Source organism: Prionailurus viverrinus, chromosome A1 (genome assembly GCF_022837055.1).
Source record: "Prionailurus viverrinus isolate Anna chromosome A1, UM_Priviv_1.0, whole genome shotgun sequence".
NCBI classification, from domain to species: domain Eukaryota; kingdom Metazoa; phylum Chordata; class Mammalia; order Carnivora; family Felidae; genus Prionailurus; species Prionailurus viverrinus.
The window spans coordinates 229,418,461-229,438,981 of record NC_062561.1 but is presented as its reverse complement, the minus strand read 5'-3'; the positions used below and the strand labels follow the sequence as shown (position 1 = coordinate 229,438,981).

General features: G+C 42.7%; 1 protein-coding gene and 1 long non-coding RNA gene across 3 annotated transcripts in view; one reads left to right on the top strand and one right to left on the bottom strand.

Moving 5' to 3' along the window:
- TRIO (trio Rho guanine nucleotide exchange factor) overlaps positions 1 to 20,521 on the top strand; it is a 353,804-nt gene that overhangs the window by 43,064 nt on the left and 290,219 nt on the right. The window lies entirely within an intron of this gene.
- LOC125164591 (uncharacterized) lies at positions 5 to 19,448 on the bottom strand. The gene is made up of 3 exons (XR_007151832.1): positions 19,384 to 19,448; positions 19,127 to 19,287; positions 5 to 387 (listed from the first exon to the last, which is right to left on the bottom strand). It is a non-coding gene; the product is annotated as an uncharacterized LOC125164591 (long non-coding RNA).

Here is a 20,521-nt window from a genome sequence, read left to right as displayed (position 1 = left end):
TGAGTAAAGGTGACAGGAATGTTTTGTATGGAATGCTTCAAGGAGTCGTGACTTAGTTCTGTTTTGTGGGGTTTCCTGATTATTAAAATGATGTATTTTCTTGTAAAGCAACCAGAGAGTGAGACATAGGGGAAAGGAGGAGGAGGGAATTATTAAAATAACAAAAGGAAGGCTTTGCCTTTCTTCTGGGGATAAGCGTGTTCTGTCACTGAAGGTTTTATTCTGCTGCTGAGCTTTATTCCGGTTGAGCTGGGAGCAGACGCCGGTCTTTCAGGTTTGTTCGTGGGAAGCTTGAATCGTCTTTGCTTTTGTCATACTTGTAACCTTGCTTTCTTCCTCGCCAGCTGAGAAGTTAGACGGGACCATCATCAGGCTGTGTTGGAATTCCTGAAATGTGAATACAGATTTTATAAAATCACTAGTGTTTTTATTTGCGACTTCTGCCAGGGGACCCAAAGTAAAAAGTCGAAGCCTTTCTGCGAAAAGGACAAACTGTGCACATGTAGGAGTGGAGTAAATATTTTGTGAAGCAGTTTCCGGAGATCTTAGAATAATTGTGATGCCAGCCCACCCTTCTGGGCTGTCGAGGCCGTGCTGTCTGCCGTTCTTGCCTGTATCACTTAGTAAGCATACCGTTCTCCACAGATGAGGAAACCGAGGTACAGAGTAGTTAAGTAGCCCAAGGTAAGGGGTGGGCTGGTCCCTGCTCATGACTGCTCAGCTAGAACTCTTTAATGTTTATTTATTTGAGAGAGAGAGAGCGTGCATGGAAGCAGGGGAGGGGCAGAGAGTGAGGGAGAGAGACTCCCAAGCAGGTTCTGCACGGTCAGTACAGAGCCCGTTGTGGGGTTCGAACTCAGGAACCACGAGATCATGACTTGAGCCAAAGTCAAGGCTTGGATGCTTAACCGACTGAACCACCCAGGTACCCCTCAGCTGGCACTTTTAAATTAAATGATTCAGTAGACAGGAGTATAAATACAATTTAGTTTTTTTGTGGCATATAAAATCAGACCCGTTATTTTCTATTCCTTACACAGACTCTAATGTTATGAAAGGCATTACCTATTTTTGAATGCTTTGTCCTCCTTTTTCATCATCATTTTCTGCTGCACCATTGCTGATAACCTATAAAGAGAGATTGTAAAGGACAGGAAGGGCGCAGTCCCATCAGTAAAGACTTTTAGCTTCTCCTTTACCTGCCGATCAGTGCTTTTCAGCTTTTCTGCTGTAATTCCTCACCAGTTTCCACTGTTGTCCTATAAATTCCGTATTGCTTTTTAGCCTGGAATGTTTGGGTGGGAAAAATCCGGCAATGTAGTTCAATTTCGAAGCTGAGATACTGTGAAATAAATACTTTTGTAAACCTGTGCACTTGTGTGCATGTTACATAGGTGAACCCGTGCACTTGTGTGCACATTACATATATTTTTAGCAGTTGAGCTCTGGCTCATTGTAGTGAAAATGTTTTTCCATGAATAATTCTTTAATGTTGGTCTTGGGTTTTTACTACAGATGTTACAAGTTTGGCTCTGATTCTCCCTTGAAAAACTCCTACAAATTGCCAGTTTGGCATAAGAGTTATGAAGTCACATTATTTTCAAATTATGTTTATTTCTATTTTTAGCATTTTTCGTCTGTCGTAGTCGTATTGTAAAAATGTGTCTACATATGAAATTATCCTGTAGTGAGGAAGTTGGCACATGACTTCTAGCCTTTGTCTCCTTTTGAATACCATGTAGAAATTTGGGGTTTCTCCCACAGTTTAATGAAGTGCCTAATATTCAGTGCTATCAAATTTGGACTAAAATCACTAGCCTGGCTGCAAATGGAATGTTGTTGAAATTTTTATCACTTCCTAAAACACCAGGTATTTCTGTCAAATTAGATTGACAGAGGGCTGGTAAAGGGTTAATCCTGAAAAACCCAAAAATAGCAGTTCCTCTTTAATCTAAGTAAGTCTGTGGTCTTGGAGAATGTTGGATAATTCCTGTCTTAGCTTGACACATGACCAAGGCACTGGGTAGATTTACGTGAGAGTGCCGTTCATTTTCATGCTCTCGGGAACGTATTTCGTGCATTTTCTGCCAGCATAGGCTTTAAGGAGGTCTGTAGTTCATTTGGGATTGCAGAGAGCTGAGGTTCGGCAGTTCTGACCATGTTCAGAAGTTAGTTTGTATCTGGCCCGGAGGACTGGCCTTTTTTGGTCAACAGAAGCTAGTTTACATAGTCGTTAGTGAATGAATCTATGGAAAGGAAAGGTACAGGCTTGATCTAATATAGGTTACTTATTTTGAATGGAGGCAAGATGATCTATTCGAAGGGATTGCTTCCTTAATCCCCAGTGGTCTTTGCTAACACGTGGCTCTGTTAGGGGACTTGGCGAGATGAGGACTGAGCGAGGCAGACCCATCTAGGTGGTGGGAAAACCATTCATTTGTGTAAGGAAGCCTAGTGACAGACCTATCAAATTGCGCAGTTTGAGAGGACAAACATAAAATCAGTGACTTACACAAATATTTGAAAAATTGGTGGATCTCTTTGTTTATAAGACTATTTGTTTGGGGCGCCTGGGTGGCGCAGTCGGTTAAGCGGCCGACTTCAGCCAGGTCACGATCTCGCGGTCCGTGAGTTCAAGCCCCGCATCGGGCTCTGGGCTGATGGCTCAGAGCCTGGAGCCTGTTTCCGATTCTGTGTCTCCCTCTCTCTCTGCCCCTCCCCTGTTCACGCTCTCTCTCTGTCCCACAAATAAATAAATGTTGAAAAAAAAAATTAAAAAAAAAAAAGACTATTTGTTAAAAGTGTGTGCAAAATGTCTATTTCTATAGGAAATTTGAGCCAGAGGAGATACCGGTGTTAGCTTGCTTCAAGCCTCATTCTTGTGGCCTTTCTGCAGACACACATACTCTTTTGTAGGCTGGCGTATTGCATTTACTATGTTCCTGCCTGTCGAAATAATTCAGGTACGTGAAATTTCAGCATAAATATTTCTCTAACTTGCCTTCTCTGTCCTTTATTTATTTGAAGACCCACCCGGATGCTGGGGCAGTGACTGATGGAACTTTGATCCTTTGCAAATACCTGGTTTCCCTGTGTTGGAAGAACTCACTAAATTTAAAAAAAAAAAAAAAAAAAATCCCTCCTCCAACAGAAGTGAATGGCTGGCCTGGTCTACTCCCATATCTCAGGACAAATTTGCATACACACCCCTTCATTTGACACTTGTGTCTTTTAGAATGAAAATCAGATAACACTGCATAGTAATTTAATCACTTTGTATCCACACACATGCCTCTAGGATTTCCCTGGTGAATTAGGTAGCAATGGCCTTCTCCTGAGATTGATACATATGTAATAAACTAGCCCAGTCAGCTCTCTGGAAAGTGGGGAGTGGCAGGCAGGATACCCCAGCCTCTGCAGGACTGTTCCGCCCCCACCCTCCCACGCGGGACCTTGGAAGTCCTGCTTCTGTGGTGTGTTGACCATGACCGTGTGTTGACTATCAGTCCCATCTACTGCATGTCTGCATCTGGGTCTTAGCCCATGGGGCAAGGTCTGGATATCAAAGTTTTGGCATATATGTATGTGTAATTGACATGTATGTATGTATGTTGCACTCTGCATCTACTTTGAAATGACTTTCTAGAAATTAGTCAGAAGTAAGTTACTGTATACAGATCACTTTCTGGCGTTGCAGTGTGGACTTAGGATTCTTTTACCAACGTTTTGAAAATGGGCATAGCGACAAACCGTAAGAGATGCTTAAATATATAGAGAACAAACTGAGGGTTGCTGGTGGGGTGTTGGTTGGGCTGATGGGCTAAACGGGTGAGGGGCATTACGGAGGGTACTTGTTGGGATGAGCACTGGTGTTATACGTAAGTGATGAACCACTAAATTCTATTCCTGAAATCATTATTATACTATGTTAACTAACTTGGATTTAAATTTTAAAAAAAAGAAAAAAATGGGCATAGCCAACTGTCCACTTATTTTCATCAGTAACACATAGAGTATAATTTGTAATATTTTTCTAAACCGATGAAATCATAGAATGAGGGGGGAAGTGCATTCTGATGAAGTAGACCATAATCAAGACATAGGGAAGTCAGCCACAGTCAGGAAAGTTGCAGAGTGGAAAGGACAGTCACTAGAGCATTCTGGAGGTTGTTAGTACAGGTTTCTCTTGCTCTCAGAAAGTGCGTGTCGCACCCACTGTCTTTTGTGGAAGACCTACTTCAGTTCCAGTTTTCTCTAACAGAAAGAAATCCGAAGAGGATTTTGGCTTCTACAAAATGGTAATTGTGTCTTTGTTTTATGCCCTTCTAGTGTCCAGTTTCTTAGGCACGCTCTAAGAACGTTGGGTTAGCAACGGAAACCTGTATATCTCCCTGAAGCTGATAGCCCTGCCTCTCCACCGTGAACTCTTGCTTTTGTTGATTAATCTCTTTGTATTCAATAATGACCTTAAATGGCTCATTTATTGGTGTTTTGTCTTTTTTTGTTTATGCTAAACATATTGGAATGTTGGCATATCAAAGATGTGAAAAAAGAATTTAGGAAAAGTTGTAAAAACTAGAATTAGGTGTTATTGTATCCTAAGTGTAAAAAAAGGAATTCTGAGAGAATGTTGAGTCTCATCTTTGGAGGTAATGTTGTTCTGTAAAGAAAGGGAATGTATCTGTGTTAATAATAATAGTAATACATACATTATCTCAAAAGAAGTGTCTGCAGTAAACTTCTTGGAAGCCTAAAGTAGGTTACCAAATAATTTGTTGTACAAACCAGATTATTTTTAAGAATGAAAGGGAATGCGGTTAATAACTACTGGGGCACCAGGTGTAGATCAGAACTGCCTCTAAGGCAGTGAATAAGAAGAACGTAACGATACCCTTCTTATGAAACAAGCGTTTTTGTCTTTTCCATGGACATTTACAGGTCAAGATTAGAAGAGGGAAAGTTAATGCCTCAGAGAAGTATATCAGCCCACTGACTTTCTCGGGTGTGTTCCTTCCATTGAATCAAAAATTCTATGTAGACGTTACCCATCCTCAGAGCTGAGTTTGGACTGCCCTTAAAACTAAGGTTTTGGGGTGCCTGGGTGGCTCAGTTAGTTGAGCATCCTGACTCTTGATTTCTCAGGTCATGATCTCATGGTTCGTGAGATCGAGCCCTACGTCAGGCTCAGTGCAGACGGAGCCTGCTTGGGAATCTCCTTCTCGCCCTTTCTCTGTCCCTTCCCTGCTTATGCTCTCTGTTTCTCTCTCTCACAAAATAAATAAACTTGAAAAAAAACCAACAAAGTTTTAAAAACTTGAGCGTGGTATTGATTTGTTTTTATGATAGTTTACATATTAGAAGTGATTACTTTGCAAAGCATAGTTTACCTCAAAGGTGAAAGTGGTTATAGTCACGGAAACATGCCACGCATGTCATATTAGCAGCTTATGAGATTTGGAGAACTCTCGAGTATTTTAGAAAGCTTTCTACTGGTGGTAGGAATGAACTGCTGGGAGGTCGCTCAGAAATCTGTGTCAGTCATTGCTCTAATTACAAGAGTTGAGACTTGGAAATTTTGTCTAAACTGCACTCCATGCAGCTTCTATCAGTATAACGATTTTGAATGAACATTTGTTGTGTGATGCATATTTTTGATTACAAATGTTTTGTGTAATCGTTAGTATGATGTGGTAGATTAATACTAGAATATTAGGTCATGACACAGTTCACTATAAATAAGTGCATCAAGCAGCTTACAAGACTGTATTATTTGCTTCCATTTCTGTTGTAGGAGAGACTATATGGTAGGCACACATGCGGATAAAATAGTGCGAGGAGGTATTACTAAATGTAATTGCTTATTTGAGGGTTAGTGGAATTAAAGTTCTCACTGATGATAAATTGAGTAGGTTTTCTGTCTATGTATACTTTTAAAATATGAAAACCTAAAAGCTAGCCTTTTCCTTTTATAAAAGTGGTGGCCTGTATTCCGAAGCTGGTTAGTTCTTTCATGCTCGAGGTAGTATTTTCAAGTGGTGGAATCGTTTACTGTTGTTTCTGACATTGATCTCATTCTCATGGTCAGAAACAAGAGATTTACTATATGTCATTCAAAAACTGTCTCCTAGCCGGTTAGGCAGTCATGTGCTTGGCAGATCAGATACCAGTGGACACGTCATTGACCTTCAGGCTGTTCCAACTTCAGCCTTCAGAGCATCTCCCCTGACCAGGGCTTCTTTTTGATTCTTTCCACATATATTTCTGTGGCTAATTGATGTGAAACTGGGGAATAAGACTATGTACCTAAGTTCTCAGAGGTTCCACGGATCCTACACTTGATGGTGATGAGGATGTTGAACCTCCTGAAGGTCCTCGTGACCAGCGAGTGTTCTCTTTGATGCGACCGCACAGATCCCAAGCCCAGAGCCTCACCGGTTCCATTTCTCAACTGAACAGGCCGTCTCAGCTTCCCCATGCTTCCTCAGTATTCCCAGCAAGAACGCTTGCTCCATCAGCACTTCCGGACCCCTCCCCCCGCCCGCCCCCAAGGCCCCAGCAGGCTCAGGCAGTAAGCAGCGCTCTGTCCACTGGAGTGCTGAGCGCATCGGCCTTTCCAGCACACAGCTGGTCTTTGCACTTCATGGCATGTGTGTAATTTTATAACTAAATTTGACTCCTGTTGTTTCTGCCATCCATTTGATGTCTCTCTGTGAGCAGGCAGGGGTAGTTTGTTTTCCCTTTGTATTTCTGTGCTCACTTTAATTTTTTTTTTTTTTTAAAAGCTCCACATCCACTGTGGGGCTTGAACTCACAATCCCGAAGTCAAGAGTTGCATGCTCCACCGACTGAGCCAGCCAGGTGCCCTTCGTTTTCTCTTTAAAGTCTGTGAATGGAGGTAAACAAGGCAATGTGACCTCTTGGTGACAGTATAAACAGTTTATAATCATCATTTTCTTTTTTTTTTTTTTTAACGTTTTATTTATTTTTGAGACAGAGAGAAACAGAGCATGAACGGGGGAGGGCCAGAGAGAGAGGGAGACACAGAATCCGAAGCAGGCTCCAGGCTCTGAGCCATCAGCACAGAGCCCGACGCGGGCCTGGAACTCACAGAGCGGGAGATCATGACCTGAGCCGAAGTCGGACACTTAACCGACTGAGCCACCCAGGCACCCCTATAATCATCATTTTCTTTCTTCATTGTTCTACAGGTGCCCCACTAGCTGGAGAGTCAGGTAAGGGTGAGGCATTTAAAGACCCGATTCATTTTTAAATTAAATGTTAGATTGCCCGTTGTCTCTAGATACCTGGATAGTAACTGAATTCAAATTCAAGTAAAATCCCTGTTTCAAGGGAGGTATTTTATTCTAGAAATTCTGCTGAGATAAACAGTATGCACAGGCGTATACTTGAGTATATAGGCATTGCTGCTGGCAGAGTTAATGTTAAATAACTTGTGGTATATTCAGCAGGGGAATACTGTGCAGCCTTTACAGATAATGATTTAGGGAAGTGTCTGTTTTTACAGGAAGACCTCCACCCTATACTTGCATATATGTGCACATATGTAAGACACATTTAAATAAGGTCAGATACCCAAAAAAGTTGGAAAAATTGTACAAGAAAATCCCATATATCTTTCATCCAGATTTTCCAAATGTGAATGTCTTACTGCACTTGTTATTCATGCCTCTTTCTATATTTTATATCTATTATCATCTAGATAAACTTTTTTTCCCCCCTGAAACATAGGTGATTAAGTTGTACACGATGCCTCTTTTACCTCCAGATACCTTGATGTGTATTTCCTAAGACCAGGGACTTTTGCTTACATACCACATTAAAATTACCAATATTGGGAAAACTACACTGATTGAGTATATAATTTAATTGACAACCTTATGCACATCTTATCCATTGTGTCAGTAACACCCTTTACCTGGTGCAAGGTTCATTCCCAGGGCTTGCATATGTTTTGTTGTGTAGCTCTTTAGTCTTCTCTAATCTGCAAGAGTTGTTTAGTCTTTCCTTATCTGTCAAGACCACGACAGTTTTGAAGAATTCAAGCTAGTTAATTCTAGCTAATTGGTTGAATATTCTTCAATTTGGATTTGTGTATTTCCTCGTCGTTCAATGCAGATTATTCATTTTTGTCAGAAATGCTTTGGAAGTGAAGTTGTGTTCCTCTCTGTGCATTTCATCAGCAGGCACACATCTCTGCTGTGTCTGTCCCATCACCACTAAGGATGATTCCTAAGGAGATCTCCTTTGTAAAATTAATAATGTTTCTAATTGTAACTGGTAAGTATCTTGTGGGGGTGGGTGTTCTTTGAAACTTTGTAAATATCTCAACCTCCTCTCTCATCCTGCTTTCACTCATTAATTTTATACCCAGTAATGGTTTTTGCCTAAAATAACTATCACTCTGGTATTTGCCAAATGATAATTTTCTAATTCATTTAGTTTTTTTTATTAGTTGGAATCCTACTGTAAGAAAGAGACTTTTTTTATTATATCAGAATAGGTGCATAGATTCTCATTTTATTCTACTGGTTATTACCATTATTATTTTTGTTCAGATTGTTCCAAGTTAGCCAGTAGGAGCTTGTTCAAGTTTTGACTTGTCCTGAGCACTTTTTCAGCACTTCCTGGCTTTTTCTGAGCACTTCCTTTTTTGTCTATTCTATGTTAGTTGGTGGTGTGTGTGTATGTGGACTTTACTGGGCTTTATCTAAAGTTATCTAAATGTCTGTGTTTATAAAAAAACTCTGAGCCTTATTTAAATGTTAGTGATGGTTGCCTTTAGGACATGGGATTACTGGTTATCTGTATTTCCTTCCTTCCTACCCAAAATGGCCATTTTGCATGTATATTGCTTTCATGGGGCAAAATGGCTTTTTAAAAAAATTAATAGCAAAGATTAGTTGTGATTGGAAATCACACCCTTCTGAACCTCGCTGAAATTATGCATTTTATGCCTGTCATTTAGGAACAGTCATGTTTTCCAGGATACATTATATGTGAAATGGAGCACTGCCACTAAATGCTGGTTTAATGAGTTGAAATAATTCTTCTACCTTTAGAAGAAGTCCTGATGACCTATGCTCTAATCCCTTTTTATGACAGATAAGCATTTGGTGCCTGGGAGGTTAAGTGACTTGACTGAAGTCACAGAGAGTGAATTGAGAGGAAATGTAATGCTCTTTCTTGCTGAGTCCAATATTCTTAGATAATCCTAATTATTTTCATCTGTTAACCACCTTCTCAGCTACAAGGTACTATATGAAGTGTTAAAGATCCTAGAGCTTAAATTTGCATGTGTCAATCATTGGATAATCTAAACACTTTATATGCAAAGGTTATCAAAGGCTGTTCGGCTGTGGTTAATGATTAACAACTTTAAGTGACTCTAAATTGACTTCGTGTTAGACCATAGTCATGGAATGCTTATCAGTCCTCTGCTTGGCACTAATCTTGTAATTATACTATTATTCTAGAATTGTAACAACAGTGGGATTGAAAGGATGGAGGGCTGGTATATGTGTGCTGATTATTTAACTTGTAAACGTTCTCTGGGATGAAGATGAGAGAAGAAGTCTCCTTGTGTGTTAAGTGACATCTATGGAATGTCAAGAATGTCTTTCCTAACCCTCCTCAGACTTGCTCTGACTCCCCTCTCCTACCCTCTCAAAGCACCTTGTCCTGGTTCAGGTAGTTACTGTGGGGTGGTAGGCATATACATGTGTGTATTGAGATGCTTCCTATCTGTCTTGTCCCCAGCTGTGTCCCTTAGCTCCAGGCATGGCACCTTTCACAGAGCAGGGGTGCAGTAAGAATGACAGTGCCCTTCGCCTTGTCCAGTGCTGTCTTGTAGAGATGAGGGTCCTCTGGATCCTTCTCCCTTTCTTCTCTTTTCTTTTTTCCCCCCTTCCCTCCCTTCCTTCCTGAACACTTAAAGACCTGATTCTTAAAGCAGTTATATCATTAGTCATGGCTTTTAGTTGCAAGCAGTAGAAACTGTCTGTCACTAATTTGAGCATCTTGGATGGTAACACTAGCATATATTTGTCAAGAGCTATGAAAGGTCTGAGCTTTTTCACCCGATTTGCAGGCTAAAAGATTGGCCTGCTACAGTTTGACAGATGCTGTCAGAAGACGTGAGACTACTGGGCCAGAGACAAAGGAATTTTACTACTCAGGATAGGAAAGAGTTGTCATGATATCAGCATTTTTTTTTTTGCACCAGTACTCTGAAGCCTGATTCCCACAGGGTGACACATGGAAGGCCAGCGGACACTTGTGTGAGTGGTGGGTTGCGTTACAGGAGAAGAGCCCTGAATTTAGGGTGTCTGAATCTTTGCACTGCATTGTGAGTGTGGCTGTTCTTGGCTCTGAAGAGAGACACTCCCTACCTTCCAAGACCATAAGGAAACCTGCCCCTTTGCTCTGGCGGGAGACACTCTCTCTCTTCCAAGTATATTCGCTGTAAAAATATCCTTGTCATTAGTGATAGTCTGGAGCAAAGAGTGCCTCTGCTTATGTGATGTGTAAAATTGCAAGAGACCCCTGGTCTCTATGAGGGGTCTACCAGCAAACTGCACTGTAGAAGGCAAATGGAAAAGGTAAGTCCCTGCAATCCTGCCATTCTAGATCATCATGGTTAGAGTTTTGAAATGTGTACTTTTAGTGTTTTATTTCCATAAGTATAGATGTTTATATATAGCAGCAAGTTAGTACATTCTGACTTATAACTTGATTTTTCAGCTAACACTCTGTTATGCCTGTTTCCCTCTCCTGGCTGCCTAGGTTCACCTTTGCCCAGTCTCCTGGTCCTTCGGGCCCTGCTCTCTGCCTAGCATTTAATTGTCCTAAATGTAGAATCAGAGCTTTAGAGATTCAGGAGACTTCAGATCATTTGGTCCACCCTTTTCATTTAAGGTGTTAACTCTCTCATTTAACATTTCACAGAGACCTTTTGGAAGCCACAGCACACCCTTAATGTGGAACCATAATGGTGGGAGTTTGGGGCATTGTAAGTAGCTGGTGGATCAGCTGCATTGCCTGGGTGATTCTTCTCTTGACTTTGTACTTAAGTGAGCTCCTTTGCATTAGGTTAGAGAACCGGGTTGTGTACTTAGAACCTCTTGACCCTCTTGATCTTGTTCAGTCAGGCCCACAGTCAACTACCGTGGACTGAATTCTAAGAGCCACTTTTGCTAATACCTGTAACCTCAGAACCCCTCTGGAATCAAGATTGGTCATCATGGGACTAAGTGGCACTGAGCCTTGGAAGCGTTTGCTCAGAGATCAGTTTTGAAAATTATTCTTCCAATCAAACTCGAGTCTTTGTGAGGAGTGGCAAAATAGTTCATTTCCAGACATGTACTTCTTTAAATGATCAGAAACTAGGGAAAAATATTTTCTTGAAAAGTACCCCCAAAACTGCAGTGGGAGGTATTAACTATTCTTATTTCTAGGTTCCATTAAGGACAGTTATTTAGAATTTGCCTTGATTTAAAAAAAAAATCAGTACTATTAGATTCTAGATTAAGGCAGAATTACTAAATATTCTCTTGAATGGTGTCTTTCTTTTGAAAGGCACAAAGCCATCTTACCTACTTTCAAGAAAATACTATTCTTTGTTGAATGATTTAAGCCTATTAGTTCTTGGAAAATTATAACGATGTACTGCCTTCAAACAGTAAAACAAGTTCCAGCTTCTTTTACTAAGAAGAGACTGTTGTTATTAAGGATTATTTCTACTTTTGATGCCATTCTGTTGGCTGGACTTTATGGAGAAGACATTCGAGGAAGCTTCCTGGGGCTTTTTTCTGCCTCTCCCCCCTTCCCTGTACCCCAAAGCCGGAGATTTGTGGAGTGATGGCCTGTTCACTCCCAGAGCTTTGCTGGCCTTGAATAGACCCTCTTTGCCATTTGGCGACTTGAAGTGTATTTTACCTCTGGTCTGATGGTTTCCCTTGCTAAACTTTGGTTTAAACTTTAGATAGATGTAGTGCTGTACTGCTGCCCAGACAGGGGAGTGTGGAGAAGGGCTTGGAGTGGGGTGTCTTAGCCCTGTTAGAATGGGTCCAGACAGACCTGCAGGAGAGGATGTAGCCAGCATCGGGGTTCCCAGGGCAAATGGCTGTGATTAAGAGGTCATCTGAAGTAGTGTTATCCCGCGGTCAGAGCACAGCTCTCCACTGACTGACTGGAGAAGGTCATGAAAGCAGTGCCCTGGCCACTAGCTGGTGATTCACACCCCGGCTTCTGTCCCCACCCTGTCCCATCGTGGGGCCGGAGAACCAGCCCCGGCAGTGGTGTCTTCTGGGAGCCAGACGTCGTGTTCTAGGGGCTTTGTGTGTCGCGTCATCCCGTCAGGTGGCCCTGGCCTCACAAGTCTCCTCACTTCGACCCACCAGTGCCTCTGTTCTGCTTCTGGAGGGCGTCCCTGCCTTTGTCTGACCTTCGCTCCTCCTCTTCCACATTCTTCCCTGCCCTCCACACTCAGCTGGAGAGTCCCTTGTGAGGTTTCTCTGACCCCTCTTTGAAACTCTGTATTAACCACTTGATAGGACCCTGTCTTTAATCTTTCATTGCAATTGATACTTGAATTCAACACTTCCTGTGTCCATTCTGTGTTTAACTTCAGCCTCCCCTGTAGGATGGGGATGCTTCGGGGGTCAGGGAGGAAGCATCTCTTTTTCAGATCTGGACTCCCAGGGCTTGAGATGCGGATGGCACGTTGTCAGTGTCCCATATGTATCTGTGGACTGTGTGGCCTGGGCTGGTATTTCCACCATGGGCTCTGGGTCAGCCTAGAAATTGGTGGGCTGGATCTGCAAGTAGAGACCGAAGAATCTTCCATCTGTGGAGTGGCGGGGGAGACACGTAAGTGGAGGGACTGACTGCATTAACTGAAAGCTGCTGGTTTTTTTGGGTTCAGGGCACAGAATAAGCTGTTCGTCCCTTGAGGGTGCCCCTCCGTTTCTGTTCTACTGTGGTCGCTGACATTAGACATCTATTCAGTTCCAGTGGGTGAACATATTGCCTGTTTACTGAGTTAATTTCTTCTCCATTGTCAAATGACCGAGATTTTGCATTTTCATAGCTGAAAATTCATTTTCTTTCTTTTTTTAAAAATTTATTTTTGAGAGAGAGTGCATGTGCGGGAGCACCAGTGAGGGAGGGGCAGAGAGAGAGAGAATCCCAAGCAGGCTCAGCGGGGCTCTATCCCACCACTGTGAGATCATGACCTGAGCTGAAATCAAGAGTCAGAGGCTTAACTGACTGAGCTGCCCAGGTGCCCCTTACCTACTGTTTGTTTTAGAGTAACTTAAGATTTTGCTTCTGTGTATCACACAAATAGAGTAAGAGTTAAAATCGTACATAAGCTCTGTCAGTTTTTAAAGATTAAAATTTGATTTCGAATAGGACTTTAAACACTGAGTCAATAACAGATAAATACATTGCATTTTGAGTGTAATATTTTGCTCAGGATAGTTTTTAAGACTATGATGTTTGACTGCATTATTTGTTAATTTTGAGGATCAAGCTTGACTACTTTTTTTTTGTTTAAGTTTATTTATTTATTTTGAGAGAGAAAGAGCACATGCCAGGCAGAGAATGGGAGGGGAGAGAATTCCCAGCAGGCTCCGCACCGTCATCACAGAGCTTGGTGCAGGGCTTGATCTCATGGACTGAGAGATCATGACTTGAGCCGAAATCAAGAGTCGGACGCTTAACCCATGGAGCCACCCAGGTGCCCCAAGCATGACTCCTTTGATCACAGAACTTTTTCTTGGAGGGTGGGAGGAGTTGTGGTCTGAAGTGATCCCTTACCTGGAGACAGGTAGAGGTTCTTTTTACTGCTTCACCTAGATCTCCTTTGAAAATCTTAATGAATTAGTTCTGTTCATTTATTAACTCTAAAGAAATTGTTCACTTTTCTTAAAATATAGATTGTCTGCAAATCACAAGATCTACACGAAAAGCAAAAACACAGAAGTGACGGAAAATCTGGGCCCAGAGGTATAGGTGGACCCACCTGGTGGTCAAATTTGCTTTCACAGTTTCAGGAAAAAAGATAAAAATAAAAGTCCTCCTGTCATCTTGTAAAAGTAGCATATAGCCAGCCCAACATTTCTGGGCCATTGGAAGGCCGTGAACTCAAGCTGATTTTAAATACCCTGGCTGGTATTGTGAATGTCAGTATTCTGTTCCAGTCATTTATAATTTTGATTAATGATTTTATTTATAAATTTTAGGAACTACCTAGTCAACTCACAGGGTCATAAGAAATAATAAGTCATTGTTTTGAGTCTCTAAGTTTTGGGGTGGTTTGTTATGTAATGATTTGATACTTGATATACCAAGTATATTCATAACTTTTTTTTTTTAACAGAGTAACCAAGTTTCATCATTCTTCTTAGTATTATTCATCTCTACTTGGCACAGGATAATTTACTTATTTCCCAGATTCGAAGAGGTTCTGAAAGAATAACCGTTTACCACATCAGAGAATGTGCCACAGGCTGTAATAGGCAATTTGAAAAGAGAGCTTCCAGATGGCTTTGAGCCCTCGCGGCATTTTTGTAGTGTTGGAGTCAGTCTGTAGCATCCCAAGGTGATTACTTAGGAGGTGACCACGCTAGAGTCTTCATCTGGGCATCTTTTAAAAAAATAAATAAAAATAAGAAAACAATAAGCTTCGTGCCCTGTTTCCAGAAACATTTTCCTCCCAAGGACTACAAAACCCTTGCACGCATTATTTTAATTCTGACAGTATTCTTCAGAATCAGTTTAGGGAGGTGATCTTTTTCAGCACATGTTTTCTGGTCAGATAGATCTGGCGTTGTGCTTAATAATGGAATAATGCGAAGATCAGATCTCATATTCAGATTACCGTTTTATGTTCTTAAGTATACAAAGTAATGCATTCTAAGAAACAGCCTTTTTAGTAATTTTGTCATCCATCTAGTATGACTCTCCGTATCCTCAAGAATGTGACTGAGTCACGGAGGGACGTTGTGACCTGCCCTCTCTAGGAGAGTCTGGTGCACCGGCAGTGTGGCCCTGTCCTCTGTGTGAGAGGGACTCTGGGCCAGGGAGCCTGGGTCCATGTGGACAGAGGTGCCTGCTCTGGGCTAGGCTGAGCTGGTGGTGGTGGTGGAGAGGGTGCGGGCCGATGGCTGTTAGGGAAACACAAGGAGTGGAGCTCACAATTCGAGGCGGAAAGTGAGTTCTAGTTGACTGTGCAGCAAAACTGGTAATTTTTTCCTTTTCGTTATTGTTAACGTCGTATGTACCTCAGAGATGAATCTGGTGCCTTAAGCACGGTCAACACGTGTAGGAGAAGAGCAGCTCTCTTTCTAGGGTCTTGATGAATGCCTTGAATGTTTCTAGACCTTGGTAAAATACCAGAACCTGCCAATAGCTATAGACTTTAAAAGCCGATGATGCTTTTTCTTTCTTGGGAAATGCTTGTTTGGAATTGTCTTGTTTGGAGCCAGGAAGGTGTCATCTGTGGTTGTGCTACTACTAGATTTGGTCCTGACCTCACACAAGAAAATACTGGTTTTGAAGGCACCAGCCTCATGTTGTACCGCACGGAGCGGAGTGCGGGTTCGGGTTGCTGGCGTGTGGGGTGAGCGACAGGAAGAAGGCCTGCTTTTCTTCTCTGTCGGAGGGAGAGCACAGAGCAGTGAGACCTCTGCCTCCGCCAGGCTGTCTCTGTCTTTATGGTTGCCGGCACCTCTAGGCCACTGTGGGTAGACGATGGGCCACTGTGGGCCATCGGATGGTCGGTCAGGGTAGGGAGGCGCGTGTTGTGGGACCCCGCCCTCAAGTGCAGCCAATCATGTCTCGTTAAGTAGACATTTGGAGAAATGAGTGATTGAGCATCATTTCAAGTGAGATTTGTGGAAGAGGTTGTCTGAAGACGGTTGTGGTGAGCCCCGTCTCCTCACGGTGAGTCAGAGTGCCATTCAGATGTTTGGGAGCTTAGCCTGAGAGTTCCTCGGAGGGGACAGGTGGTGGGGGAGCCGCTGTGCAGAGTAGCGGCCAGACTTGGGCAAGTTACTTCGCCTCACTCTGCCTCAGTTTCCCCACTGTAAAGTACCCACTCAGGTTTAGATTCAGACCCAATCACCGAATGTTGTGTAGTGCCTAGAAGAGGCCCCGATCCCACGTAAGCATCGTGTCTGTCTTGTTAATAACAGTTGTCGGGGGTGTTGATCAGACTTGTTAGAAGCCTAGTTAGAAGACAACGTGCTGTCGCCCCTCTTTAAAATGCTCACCTCCAGGCTTTTCTTTCTTCTCTCTGTATTGTCATGTGACTGCGGTAGAGCCGAATGTCCATATTTGTGGTGTAAAGGGAAGTGCCCGCAGATTAAGGAGGGTACAGGATTTTGTTGTCCTGAACTATCAGCTGTTGCCAGAAAAACCCAAAGAACAGCGCTGTGTAAGCTGCAGCTGCCGGAAGTGTCTGCTTTGGGGCCGGAGCTCTGAGTCGGTGGAGTTGACTGAGCACATCCATCACATGCTTCCTTGGCTATTTCTTTTGTGGATTGGAAATTCTTTGGAAAACAGAACATGTGATGCAGAGAAACAGGAATTAAAAATTCACCAGTATAATGAAGCAGCTAACTGTTTTCATTCAGAGGTGCCCACAGCAGTGGACTGTAGTTCCTCAGCATTTGAAGGTTTGAAGTCACCTTATAATTAAATATGCTGTTCATTACAGTTAGTTCAAAACGAAGATCTGTCTTGTATCTGAAGTTCATTGGCCAAGGACAGAAGGATAAAAGCTCCCGGCAAAAATAGGAGTCTTCCAGTCGTAGTTGTAATTAAACCTAATTCATGAAGAACTGCATACCACACTCCTTAACTCATTAATTTTTATTATCTGGATGCTGTGTTGTTAAAAACACAGCATATAAGAATTACTAGTGTTCTAGAGCACACTGATTTTTTCTTTTTAAAATGTACTCTTCAGAAGAAGGAGCTTTCTTAGGAATGAAACATCTTGTTGGCTTCACCTGGAGTCTCTCCGCCGTCGTGAGTACCTTGCGTTCTCTGCACTCAGCTTGCAGCCGGGCTCTCCAGGTGTCCCTCATCCTTAGAAGCTGAGCTAAGTCTTCTCTTTCTCTAAACTGTGAGGCTCTCCAAGTCTCAGCAGCCCCTTTCCCTCCTGTCCTGCCAACCTCCAGGATGTCTCTGGCTGCAGCTTCTATTCTGGAGCCTACAGCTGGGAGGATAGCATTTTGAAACCACTTTATTATACGTTATTCCCGAGGATCGCCAAAAAAGAAGAAAATAAAACTCTTTAAAATACAAGTACCTATCTGGTGTTTTGGTGTGTATCCGGTTAGGCCTTTTCTATTTATGTTTGTATGTTTGCACATAACTACACAGAAGCATATGTAATCATATTTTATATATGGTTTAAAGGGGTCATTTTGCAATATGGTTTTATCACTGGTTTTCTCCACCGAGGAACAAATTATGAAAATAGATCACAAAACTAAAGTAAAACTATAAAACTTCTAGAAGGAAGCATAAGAGAACATCTTTGTAATTTTGGGTTAATGAAAGATTGCCTAGACAGTATACAGAAAGCATGAACAACAAAAGAAAAATTTGGTGAATATCATATTTAACATTTGCCTTTTAAAATAAGCCACAGAACAAGACAGAATGCATGTAAATCATGTGTCCCATAAAGGACCTAATTATGTGGATAACTTTTACAACTCAAGAAGGCAAACACCAAATTAAAAAATTAACACAAGGTTTCAATAGACATGTCAACAAAGGAGCTACATGGGGAGCAAATAAACACATAGGAAGGTGTTATCATTAATCACGAGGAAAGTGCAAATTTAAGCCACGGTGACCACTACCCACCCACGAGGAGGGCTGTCATGAGAAAGACGGGTACGCCAAGTGGTGATGAGGCTGTGGAGGAACCAGAGCCCCCATAAATTGCTGGTGGGAATGTAACATTGTGCAGCCACTTTGGAAAACGGTTTGTAGTTTCTTAAAATTTTAACTTGTGCTCACCCGCGTGACCTAGCAGTTCCAGTCCTTGGTATCTGCCTCAAGATAAAACATGTTCCGGCAAAGACTTCCAAAGTCCAGCCACATTACTCCTGACAGCCAAACATGACCATCTAAACGTCCAAGGAGATGTGGTCTATCCTATCCGTACAATGAAATTCAGCCGTAAGGACAAACCTGATGCACACACAAAGAGGATGGGCCTGAACCACACTGTGCCGAGGCAAGGAAGCCAAATGCAAAATGCCATGTATTGTCTGGCTCCGTTTGTATGAAATTTCTAGAAGAGGCAGAACTACACAGGCAGAAAGCTGGTCAGTGGCTGCCTTGGCCTAAGGCTAGAAGACCGTCGCCTGCGAAGAGGCACGCGGGTGCAGTGGAGTGATGCGGGTGGTCAGAATGGATCGGGTGCTGACCGCACAGCTGTAAATTTACTAAGACTCAGTGGTTCACTTGAAATGGGTGAATATTAAAAAAAAAAAAAAATCATGAAGTCAAAATTTATCTGACAAATTGCGGTTTGCAAAAACCCTTTGCCATTTGTTTCATTTAATTCTAAGAGGTAGATGATGTCCCCATTTTTCAGAGGAAGACATTGAGGACCAGTGATGGCAAATGATTCTCGGGTTTTAGAGCCCGTAACTGGCAGGCCAGGTGGCCACATCCAGGTGTTCTGACCACAGGACCGCATCTGCTAAAATGAGGGTCTTTAATGGCACTTAAATTTTATTTCAGGAAAATCCCTCATGACACGTTTTAGAGAGTATATCATGAATATCTTTTCTATGCCTGGAACTATATTTGCCATCATTTCTTAAAATTGGAACATTTAGACATTCGTAAAAATAGAATCGGTCGTGACCACCCAGCACACAGCTCTTGGCTTCAGTGATCATCCCCTGGCCTGTCTTGGTGCTTCTCTGTTTCTAACTGCCCAGATTACATGGAAGCGACTCTTCTGTAAACACTTTCATGCCGTTACTTGTAAGGGATCTACTACTGTTCCGTTGCTCTTACTGGAGGGCATTAAACCAGTCATTGATTGTTGGTCATTTAGGGCAATTCCTACCTATTGCTCTGGTAAACGATGCTGCAGAAAACACCCTTTTGGCTAAATCTTTGTGTCTGTCGTCTGCAGCAGTCATCTTTCAGTTGCACTCCACGGCTGCCGTTTGAGGAGTTGTTCAGAGGACCCCTTTTTATTTTCAGTGCTTTAAAGTGTACTCTGACCTAAAAAGAAAAAAACAACAACAACAAGATTTACAATGAAAGTAACCCTTTGATAGTTTTGCTTGTCTGAGAACAAGTGCATATGAACTAGCCCACCTGTTCCACTTTCTTTTGTTTGTAGCTGGTTCCTTGGAAACGAAGAGATTGTTGGTATTCATGCTCCACATCCCCCCCACCCCCACTTTTGCTCATACTTGTGGTTGTCTTCTGAGCAAAGCTGTAAGTTTTATACTGAAGGTCTTTAAAAAAGAAAGAATACCTTGGCAGTATTTTCAAGTTGCTGGTCCTTCTGTTGTCAGGAAATTTGATCATCTCAGCTCTTAGGGTGAGACGGACCTGGGGGAGGGCATTGCAGTGCCCCCAGAAGACAGGGTCCCCGGGGTGCCGGCTTATCCTTTCCTCCCTTGGGCAGAACAGCCTGAGTATGGGGCACCGGGCCTCGGGAGCCCTAGGGTGGTGGAGGAGCCTGGCGAGACGAGGGGGCGGATGATCACAGGCTAGGACAGGGTGTGTGGGGTGTGGGCACCCAAGAGAGGAGTGTGCTGGATCCGACCCCAGGAGCTGGAGGACCCTCTAGTTGAGTTTCGTGGGAAGGTTACAAGTTAGATGATGGGGCTGGCTCTACGTAGAAGGTTGGAAGCATGAAATGGCATGATCCTTGTGAAAACTCACGTTTCCATTCTGAGTACAGTATTTTGTCTCACTTCCTCATTCACACACGGAGAAACTGAGCCTAAGGAGGCTGCGGCTCGTCTGAGACCACATAGGTGATTGTTGATTATAACGGTATAATTTTAAAGCACCAACTTAACTCTGTTCAGCCGTGTTTATTCTCTTGTAGTTCTGAATTAGATTAAAATTAAAATTTGAAGTCAACAAAAATGCGGTGGATATCAAAGAATGATCCATGACCTGGAAGTCTGTTCTTTGTCCCTGTGTTACCCGCCTCCGTTCCTTAACCCTTTCACTGCCCCTCATTGTCACTTTTCAACGTTTATTTATTTTTGGGACAGAGAGAGACAGAGTATGAACGGGGGAGGGGCAGAGAGAGAGGGAGACACAGAATCGGAAACAGGCTCCAGGCTCTGAGCCATCAGCCCAGAGCCTGACGCGGGGCTCGAACTCACGGACCGCGAGATCGTGACCTGGCTGAAGTCGGACGCTTAACTGACTGCGCCACCCAGGCGCCCCTCATTGTCACTTTTCTTTCTTGCCACTCTCCCTGCTCCCGCCT